The following is a 10,071-nucleotide window of genomic DNA, read 5'->3' as shown; positions in this document are numbered from 1 at the left end:
TTTTACACTTTAGTTTTTTTGTGTGCAGATTTTTAAATAAACACTATATAACTGGTGAGCTTAAGAGTTGCAAGCAGACCTACTTTGCTGGAGCCAACAAGTTGGACTTTTCCACCTGTTTCCGGTCTTAATGCTAAGCTAATTAAAAAAATCAGTATATATTTTTCCCCATATTTGACTTATTGCTCCATAATTAATATCCCATGTTCCACATCCACCTTTTATCCACTTACTAGTTTGTGCATACCTTTTGGATTTATACTTTACATCCATTTCCTCTTTTAAAACGTTCCAACTTTTTACTGTTTGTTTTCGCTTCACTTTATTACTTTTCCCTTCCCGGAGCGTAATGAGATGGCCACGAAGCATGACACTGCACTGTGTAGATTGTGTCGAGTAAACACGTGATCCTTGGAGACGTGAAAGCGAGAGCTTTGAGATAAAACTTTTGTTTAACAATGGCTGAGAAAAGTAAATGAACTAAATAGAATTTATCTGATATTTCTCAGCCGCATGAACCAAATAATACCGAATGGAGTCAAGAGTCAAATGGATCAAGATGTAGCTCATTTCAAACACAACATCCTATGATGCCTTTTATGCAAGATCAAACATCTGAGAGGCGTCTAAATTTGTCTTCACAAGACCGTTTCGGATTTAAGCAACCCCCCCCCCCCCCTACCCCTCCTCCCCCCCCAGCCCCGGCCAAAACAGTCACGTCGTGAGGGGAAAATAAATACAACAATTTGGAAAAAGTAATACCCTGCAGCTTTGTGACATCAGCACAAAAGCAGCACGGCCCCCGACGCTCTCCACTTCCCAAGCAGCCCGCAACTGGGCTGCAGACCGAGGTCTTCTGGCGCCACAGTCATCACGTATGTCAGTCACTCGCGAAACCCCTCTGTTTTCCTTAGAGGATGAGCTAAGCTCCTCCTTTAGCCCTAACGATTTATTTTAGACTGCAGCGTCCCGAGACCCCCTTTCTTAACAAAAAAAAATCCCAGTTTATCTTGGCCATGTTGTTTCAATATGAACCAATCAGCTTAGCCCCCCCCCCCCCCCCCCCAGTTTAGGAATGTCCCCCGGGACTCGCCTCCGGTTTCCCAATAGACCCATTCATTTTGAGGACACAAGTTTAACATCTGGTTTGTATTAACGCTCCCTGCAATAGCTCTCATCTTGGGCTCAAGTCACACAGGAGGAACAAGAGGGCAATCACTCCCTGCAGAAACATTATTTGCTACTAAAGACACCGAGAATACTTCATAGACCAGAGAAACGCAGCTGGGGACGGTGGCCGTGTAGCTTAGCTTAGCGTGAAGCACGTCCAACACACCACAGGGGCCACGTTTCATGGGTTTTATCTGCGGTAACGCGTTATCAAATTGAGCCGTGGTCGGCGTTGCCAGTCATTATGCTAAGCTAGGCTAACGGGTACCCCGGCGGTATGCCGGACGGACACGAAGAAAGGAGGTGTGAAAATATATTGCATAAAAAAACATATTTGGTATTAATCAATGAGCTTTAGAGGTGCTAGTAGGCAGATTTAGTTTAAGTTTTATTCAGAGCCAGGCTAGATGTTTCCAGTCATCGTGCTATGCTAAGCTACCTAGCTCCTGCAACATATTTAGCGTGCAAATAGGAGAGCTGTATCAACCTTGTCATGCATAATGAGTTATTCTCACGCACATCCACGTACTCATTTTTCCTCTCTCCATGTGATCAGTCGGCTTGACCTCCAAAAGTGTGCAAAGTGCACTTTGTTGCGCTGCAGAGTGCTGCGTGGACAAATCTCTGTGATATCAGACAGGAGCACTTTAATGCTCCGGTAATTGTCCTCCGCGTTCCAAGTGTATCCAGATGTCTCCTGGTGTGGAGGGTTGGGGGTGGAGGGGGGGGTGTCGTCCTTCGGGAGAGCACACTGAGCCAGCAGGTGCACGTCTCAGGTAGTCAGTCTGTCAGCGGCTCTCAGCTTGGGACAACGGACCAACTCCCCCCCCCCCCCCCCCCCCCACCACGGGTCCGTCCTTGTCCCTTTATCCTTCGAGGCACCCTGCAGTGCGGCGCGTTGATGTGTCGGCCGAAAATGAAGAGCAAGAAGGGGAAGCAGGCTGGTCTCTCATCTGGTAGTTGAACATTTTTCTTTTTGAAAGAAATAACTCATTTGAGGTGTCCTTCAATCGGGGCCCCCCCTCTCGCTATCTGCTTTATATCCTATTAGTTTCTCAGTGTAGTGTAGTGCCTTCCACACGCCGTGCGTCTGTCTGGTGGAGTTCCTATTAAACCTAATGGAGCCTTGGAATTCATGATAACAAATTTCGAAAGGTTGTTATCTATTGTTTTCACTGCCCAAGTGGATTTCTCTGTATTCATAAAAATACTCGGGCATATTGTTCTTGGAGCTGACTTGGTCCTGGTTGTATTTGGGGTCCTAAAGGTGCGGCAGGTAATGGTTATTGTTATTGTTGACAGTTTGAACCGCATACCTCACACGTTCACTAATGTTTTGTGTATTTTAAGTTACGTAGATAACAAACGCATTCAGCATGACAACCGTCACTTTTTACCACTACGTCAAAGGTTCACGTCGACCCTCTTTTTAAATCTGTTACTGACTCATTGACTATTCATGCAAGTTACCTTTCGCCTCATCGTGCCTGAGAGCAGCATCGCCGCTCCACGGATCACCGTGACGCACTCAATCCCGTCCGTGTGAAGAGGGTTGAAACCCCCCCCCCCCTCCTCTCCCCTCCCTCCCCCCCTCTCACAGATGAGACACACTTCATCACTACCGGCGTGACGTTGGTTCCTCTGGCGTAACGTCTCTGACTCTCCTCTTACTCACGGGGGTTTTACGAGGTTCACAATTGAAACATTTCTGTGTCAAAAGGAAAAGGTGCTTATATTCATACTTGTGATTTAGGAGTCTGAGTAAGTTCGGTAAGGTGGCTGTGAGTGCAAATCATCTGCTAAGTAGTTTTACTTCCATAATGATAACGTGTTCCACGTCATCTTATTTACTCTAGTAATTCTATATCTGTTCTGCTTAACTAATGAAAAGGTATTAAATTAAACAAGCTAGAAATCTGCTCCCGCATCGCAAATGAAAGCATGATAACAAGCTGCTGAGTGAGCGGAGGGTTTGTCCTCTGGGGATCATGAATGAGTTTTTATTGCAACCCTTCCAGTAAACTGTAGAGCTCTTTCAGTCTGCACCAAATTGATGAACAGTCTATTTCTAATGAAATTCTGTAATGGTGCATTAGCATCACATAAGGCAAAGAAATAGAACAGTTAGAACATTTTGCCATGTATTAAACTATATAATTGAGGTGAGGTATTTTTCACAAAACGAGGTTGTACTCATAATATTGTTTGAGTAACCATCTGGACGTTAAGGTCACTGATTCACAGGCAGTAACTTTGTGTCAGACTTCGTATTAAACCCTGGCCATGCTCAGCCTGTGGCGTCTCTCTGAAGCCCAAACATTTTGACCTCTGACCTCCCCCGGGAGGTTTTGGTTTACAGCAAGAGTTAACGGTGCTGATAGCGTGCTGAGAACCCGCCCACTTGACCCGGGAGACGACTCGCTCTGGACCGGTTTACGGTACCAGTGTCCTCCAGCTGATTATCAAAGAAAAGCCCACAGATAACCACGTGTTGCTTTCTTTTTGGAGCTGGACAATGTTATCCGGCTCCAAATAGAGAGTCACGGGCCCACAGCATCGCGAACTACATTAAAGGGTTGATATATGAAGGTTTTTTTTTTTTACTGGTCCCAGTGAAGTGTGGTCGGTAATGTCATGCAGCAGCAGCTATGGGACAACACGTCCAGTCTAATCTCGCACAGACCAGAGGAAGCATAAACACGACAAGTCACTTTCTGTGTTTTACACAAAGCAGGACCGGCTGTGGACCGTGTGATGTACTCGTAAAAGACTCCCTGCGACTTCTCATGGGGGGGGGTGGTCTCCCGCAGTCTGTGTGTGTGTGTGGGTGCCTGTGTGCGCTGGACAAGATCATCATAATTTATGTGTTAAAGAAGGTTAACAGTGGGGACCTGTTATATTGGTTTTCTAAGTACATAATGTCTTTAATTTTAACGCTTTTATACGTCAATAGCGTCACTAAGAGGCCTCCTTCCGCAAAACTCTTTGAGTCACGCCTATTTTTTTTTTTTTTTAATTTGGCAATATTGCAGTGTGTTGGTAATAAAAAAAAATGTTCTCACCTTCAAAAACGCCTTCGGGTCCACATTTGGAAATGAAATATTATGATGTGTTTTTGCAATAATCCATCCTGTCCGCAGTGGGACATGTTGTTAAGTTTCTGCATACAAAGTGCCGCATTAGGAGCTGATGCAGAATAGATGCCCACTAAAGGAATTTTAATCAATCTCGACTCAAGGTCCTCAACGAGTTCCAACTATACGTCTCAAAGTCTTCATCTGCAGATATTAGATAATCCAAAATACAGAACTTTAGTCAGGTGATAAACATAGAGGAGGTTTTGTGTTGCTTCTTGTTCAATTTCGATATTGCATTTAAGGTGTAAAGTGATACGTGACGGTGAGCATCATGTATTGGGCTGGGTTTTGTTGTTGCTGTGTTAAAGTGAAGATTCTCAAGTCATTTTACAGGAGGCGATAATGTTGTTAAGAGGATAATACGCATTTGCATTTCCTTCAAAATAAAGTCTGTTGGATGTCAGAGCACACGAAGGCACATTAATCATCTTGTTGCTTTCATAACACCCGCAACAAAAATAACGCAAACTAAATCATCCCCTTGGTAGATCAAGGTCAGCATCTGAGCAGGAATTGAAGGTGTTATTTTGGATCTGAGTAATATTGTTCCCAATGCGACACCGTCCCACTGGATGCTGCTCAGTAAAGAAGCACATTCCATCTAGATAACCCGGGCCTCACTGCGAGCAAGGCAAGTGGGATGAGTCGACAGAATTCCGTTTTTTTTGGAGTGTTCTTCATTGCAGTACGTTCATGCAGTCCATTCGGGATATGCATCTCATTTAAGTTTTTTTTTTCATCTGCAACACATGCACGGCCTCTTTATTGTTTATGATCAGCTCTGTTCTTTTGTGCAAAGGTTTGAAGGAAAAAAACAACTAAGCAACACATTGCCCAGAGGGAAAGATCACATTCTCTGCTCTAAAAGGAGAAAAACACACATTTTAAGCTAATTAAACAAACAGGTTATTGGATACGCAAGGAAATGGCAAAGGCAACCTTTCTAATGAAGGTGGTTGAAGGAAAGGAACGATGGAAACTTGCTTCTTCGCTCTGTAAAGCGGTCATGGGACCAACAAAAATACATGTAACTTGCTGTGAATGGTGCAAAAATATGCAAAACCACCAATGTGACCTTTCAAGTAAAAACCGAGAGACGGCTTATTAAGGATGTAAAAGGTCAGGAAGTTATGTGTGAACTTCCTCTGGCTGAGGGGGGACCCAGCGTTAAACAGGTTGTCACATTCAAGTTAGACCTTTAAAAAAAATGAGGATTGTAAGCTGCTGAAACAACTCCGTGTCTGGAGACGGGCCGGCTTCTGGCATCCTTCTCCCCCCACGGAGATTCGGCCTCGTCCACTACCCCCCCCCCCCCCCCCGCGCGCGCACAGGCGACACTTCATCTCACTTTCCTTTCGGGATCGTTTCGGGGTCCCTTAATTGGGATTTAACGCGGTGTCGCGCCAGACTCAAACCGATGTCTCGCTCCATCGACCATCTGTCCGGCCCCATGGCGTAAAATATCTGAGCACACTTTAAACCGAGGGCACAACGGACAGGTGCTATTGCATAAAGATTTTTTAAATTTTTTAAATTTTTTAAATTTTCACATGCGAGACTGCTATTTCTAGGTCAAGATCTCTTCTGCTTCATACTTCAAACACACATGTATAGATACATTTTGCAAATACAGGAAAACCTGGAGCTATGAATCACATGTTTTCAAAGCAGCATCTTGAGATACGGAATCATGTAACCGGATATTGCAGACAGAGGGACGGAGAGATTTCAGAGATGGATGAAAACAAAGATGCTTCTTCGTGAGGTTTGCGAAAACGGGTGCCGTTTGGATCCCAGTGACACATCCCACAGATCAATGAGTCATCGCTACAGTTACTTTCTGACTCAGCTGCCGGGTCATAACGGTCACACCTGATAATCTGGGACAGGTGCAGCCGAGCAGGTAGACGTGAAACCCGATGGCGTCCACTCTGACGGGGCAATCGGTGCCTTTTTGGGTGAGAAGACTCTTTGGTGGATATCAACATAATCACCATTTGTTAATTGATTTTTAACTGTAACCCCACTGAAACTTCAAAATAACCGACGGGCTAAAAACAACCCAACAGTAGCAGGTAATTGCAGTTTTTTTCCAACCCGCTTGTTCCAGAACTCCTCCTGGCATATAAGTACCTGCAGAACTTTGGTTTCAAGCTTGTTTTTTTGTGTCAAACCAGGTCCTAGAAAGCAGCGCAGCCTTTCCAATCAAACAATGCTTTGTGAGACTGAAGCTAATAGGTGTCCATTACGAGGGGGGGAACCCCCCCCCCCCCCCCGTCTCAGACTCGTATATTCCCCAATTAGCCGCAACCCCTCCGAGCGGCTGGCAGAGGAACCTCGGCGGCTTCTCCGTAAAATCGGCCACAGTTGGACGCATTGTGCTGGACTGGATTAGCATTGTGGGGCCGCCCCCCCCCCCTCGTGAGGGCCAGCATTTCATTTGTCACCTGGGAGCACGGCTACGAGGCCGGGTCACGGCTCCACACAGCGGGTGGTGGTGGTGGTGATGGTGGTGGAGGGGGGGGGGGGGCCTGTAAACCGCCTGTTGCTGCCGCCGAGGCTGACCTGCAACAGGGCCGCCATTCAGCCATCTTGTGAGGAATGTCTGCCGCACCACGTGGGGGGGTGGACGGGTGGAAGGGGGGGGGGGGGGTCAGCGGAAGTTAGATGCGGTTTAAAGGGAACAGACGGATGACCGTGCGCGGACAGGGTTTCCTTTGAAAGGGGCGTTCAAAGGGGTCCTTTGACAGCGGCCGTGTCAGCTGATTACGAGTCCTTTGACTCGTCTCCGGGGCTCCGACGCGCCGAAACGCCGCATTAATGCACTCCGCCGCCACTTATTCGATTTTACGTAAACAAGTAATCTCTCTCTAAAATGTCATGATTTTTATGGATTAAACTACGTAATTACATTTATTAAAACCTACATCGGCTTTGGCTGAAAAGTGCTCCCCACATGATGAATAAATATAATAACCCGAGAATGCAATATCAATAATTATACATTCTAATAGGAGTGGTAGATGTAATATTAATAATGTCAAAAAGTACCTCAAAATTGTACTTAAACTGAAGGTAAATGTACTCAGGTGTTGATACAACTATAGAGTTTATTGTTATCATGTCTCAGTGCTATTATCATGCTAATAGAACCGTTGTGCTAAATTGACATTTACGTAAAACGTGTCTACTCTTCTGACCCCTTCAAAGTGCTCCAACAATAAATGTCACCGTTCCCACGTACACACTCACGCGCTGACGGCAGAGGGCTGCCATGAGGGCGCCAAACTGCCCGTCGGACCCAATCTAATTATTCACACACGCGCACACACACACACACACACGGCCACCCATTGCGATGACACATCGTTACTGGAGTGTTTTCTCATTATAGATGTTCAGGAGGCCACGGGAGTCAAAAGAAGTGGTGAGTAGAGATTTCTGCTGAAGACGGGCGCGAAAGCACGCGAAACTCGGGCCAAACGCGCCTGCAAACGCAGTGCGTCACCAAATTACCAGCGGGAGCTGCCAGCGTCTCCAATTGCAGGGGGGGGGGGGGAGGGGAACGTAATGAGCGCGCTTTGGCGTAGTGGCGAATAATTGCGATCCCGATGGCGCGGCGCGCGCTTCGTCCTCGGGCTCGGCGTGCGGCCTCCATCGCAGCCTCCCGCTCTTCTCTCGGTCAGAAGGCCCTAGCGCGCACACACAACGGCCCCCGCGATTATGTCTGTCCTTGGGTTGCACACGCGGAAGGGGGGGGGGGGGGGGGCTCGCCGGCCCGGCACTGGAGCACAATTAGCCCGCGGTCGGCGGGGCGCCCGTCTTAACAGCGCCGTTGTTCTCCCTTCTCGCCCCTGCGGTTCATTTTTTTTTTTTTTACGGCCGTGCACAGTGCACGTTTTCACCTCTTGTTCTGTATTTACAAGGTAGGTAGCTGGTGGAGACGTGATGTAAGCGGAGTCGTTTGGCTCGGCGGCGGCGAGCGTGCGTCACCCTCCAGGAACAATATGGTTGAGCTTCATCGTGCGTCAGGTGTCGACGCAGCAGACAACTGACATGAGCAGGTCATGGGGGGGGGTCTGGGAGTGGGGGGGCGAGGCGCCGATAGTGACCCGTGCCAGCTTGTGGTCGGACCTGTGAGTGCCGGGGCTCGAATCGCCGCGGAGTTGAAAGGGCGAGGGAGGTGGCGGCAGAAGTGCGGCGAGGAGCAGTCAAGGAAGATAGACCTCCAGTGTTTGTGGGGGAGGAGGGCGGGGGGGGGGGGGGGCGCAGCTCGGGTTCTAGGGGGGACTGCTGTGGGGCTCGTGGGCTGGAGGAGGCTGGGTTGGTGGGGGGGGCGGGGGGGTTGGCGGTGGCGGTAGCGGTGGCGCGCAGGAGGGTTTTTCTAAACCAGGAGACTGTAACTCATTGTGGCCCGACTCCACTGGCTTGGGGTGGCAAAGATCGTGAAGTCCTGGACATTCATCAACCTGCCGAGGAGGGCCGACTGCTGGAGCCAGGGTCTGTTTTTCGCCCCCCCCCCCCCCCCCCCCCCCCCACCCCTCCCCCTCCCCAAACCCCCCCACCCTCCTGCCTCTCACCGTGTCAATGGGATCCAGTGCGGACTGTGCCGAGCAGGCAGCCGCCCTGAGGAGACAGACCCGGGTCAGTGCAAATAATCAGGCCTCTGACGCCTTGCCTCGTTACTGGGCCCGGGGGGGGGGGGCGGGGTGAGTGAGTTTGTGTGGTGGTGGTGGGGGGGGGGGGGGTTCCAAAGGAAACCAGCGGCTGGGGGTCGGGGCACTGGGTCTTTCCGAGAGGAAAAGGTCATGCTATGGGCACGCATGCTTGCAGAGGGATAACAAGCGTTACGATACACTTCCAGTTCATTTCTTTCGTCAGGCTGGACGAATGTAAAAATGTGATTATAGAAACGCCAGGAGAAACGTGGCTCGGGGGGGGGGGGGGGGGGGGGTGATTCTCCCCGATACATGACATTCATTTTAATAAGGTGACTGCAGAACGCAGCCTGTTTTTGCCCCACGATGCACGCGGTGTGCATGTCCACTTGCATCTATGTATTTGATTATTAAGTGTTCATGTAAATTAAGCATCTTTCTGTTTAGCTAATACTAGAATTGGACTACTCGTTGTCAATCAAATCTGACTGGCAGTGTGATTTCATCACTCTCACTGGTTTTCACAGCAGTCACTTGGAGGATTGCTTCTAATCAAAAACATGTTCAAAGTTATTCTGAATAACTGGAGTTTAAAAGTTTTGATCTTAAGTACTAAAGTCTGCAGCAATGTGATTCAGAGTGAAAAAGCTTTAAAGCTCAGTTTTAAAGGATCCTTGTTTTGCAACCCGAAGCCTGCTGTTGGGTGAACCCGTCTCGCCGATTGATCGGAGATCTTGTTTCTGATTGACGACCGGAGGCTTCGTCAACTTTCTCTCTCTCACGCCCCTAGCCTCCCCCCCCCCCCCCCCCCCCCCCCCCCCCCCTCCCCAAACTGTGAAAAAAAGCTCGGCCATCCGAGTGCGTGTAAACACGGGCGCCTTGTCGTAAATAAAGCTTTTCACCAGGTGACACACTCGGGAATAAAAAGCCATCAGTCACCCGCTCTGGCTCTCGGGCGGCCCTTCTCCCCACCCTCCTCCTCCCCCCCCCCCCCTCCGGGAGGGAAACCTGCGCCCGAGGACGCCCGGCGGACCGGTTCCCAGCGATAGTGGCGCTGAGTCGGGGCCCCCGAGCTGCGATCATGGGAAAATGTAAAGGCAGGAATG

Source organism: Pungitius pungitius, chromosome 15 (assembly GCF_949316345.1).
Source record: "Pungitius pungitius chromosome 15, fPunPun2.1, whole genome shotgun sequence".
Taxonomy (NCBI): Eukaryota; Metazoa; Chordata; class Actinopteri; order Perciformes; family Gasterosteidae; genus Pungitius; species Pungitius pungitius.
The sequence above is the reverse complement of the archived record's forward strand: the minus strand, read 5'-3'. Positions refer to the sequence as shown.